The sequence below is a fragment of the Zeugodacus cucurbitae genome, chromosome 3 (genome assembly GCF_028554725.1).
Source record: "Zeugodacus cucurbitae isolate PBARC_wt_2022May chromosome 3, idZeuCucr1.2, whole genome shotgun sequence".
NCBI lineage: Eukaryota > Metazoa > Arthropoda > Insecta > Diptera > Tephritidae > Zeugodacus > Zeugodacus cucurbitae.
In genome coordinates, this window is record NC_071668.1 from 37,198,661 (window position 1) to 37,199,410 (window position 750).

Sequence of the window (750 nt, forward strand, 5' to 3'; positions counted from 1 at the left end):
ACTCCAGCTCTGAAGGTGTTCGATGCAGTACCCGCCGGAGGAAGCCGAGAAAGGGGAAGGCCTCCACTGCGAAAGAAAGAGAAGAGTGGCGCTCTCATCGATTCGGTTATAACCGGCTAAACGATTGAACGCCAATAACAGACATACATTATATTCGAAAAGACAAAAGTCCAATCAGATTCTGTGACACCAAAGAAAATCAGAATTGGTTTGCCATTCTGACATTCAGCAAATCTGTCTTGGGTTCCACAACACCCTTGATTGACTGCATTATTATATATAATTATTTGTATAAAACCTTGAAATTTATTTATTAAAATCACCACTCAGAAGTCGTTTTAACCGTTGTAACCGAGAGATCATCGAAGAAACATCATTTCTAATATGCCACAAGACAAAATTATAAATGAAGTTCATAAACCTCACGCTGTCAGATAAAACGATATACCTCCTCATCGCGGGTGCTAATACTTTCGATTTGCAAAGAAAGTAAATGAAGACCCACTACAGGAATGATACTGTGAAGTATAGTCTTAATTTTTCAACGGCCAACGCAGAGTATTTCAACCAAAAGGCACATAAACTAGTTGAGAATTCGCAGAAATGAAACAGAAACGAAAGAAAAATAATGCAAGCATACAATCATACATGTGCGTACACATGTGAATTTGTTTATACGTCTTCTTCTTGACTGGCGTAGACACCGCTTACGCGGTTATAACCGAGTCCAAAACAGCGCGCCACGCATCC

The 750-nt window shown here is 39.7% G+C and overlaps 1 non-coding gene across 1 annotated transcript; it reads right to left on the minus strand.

The window, feature by feature from the left end:
* Positions 1–321: 321 nt before the first annotated feature.
* Positions 322–535, minus strand: LOC128920800 (small nucleolar RNA U3). Its single transcript, XR_008470689.1, has one exon. It is a non-coding gene; the product is annotated as a small nucleolar RNA U3 (small nucleolar RNA).
* Between the last annotated feature and the right edge of the window lie 215 nt (positions 536–750).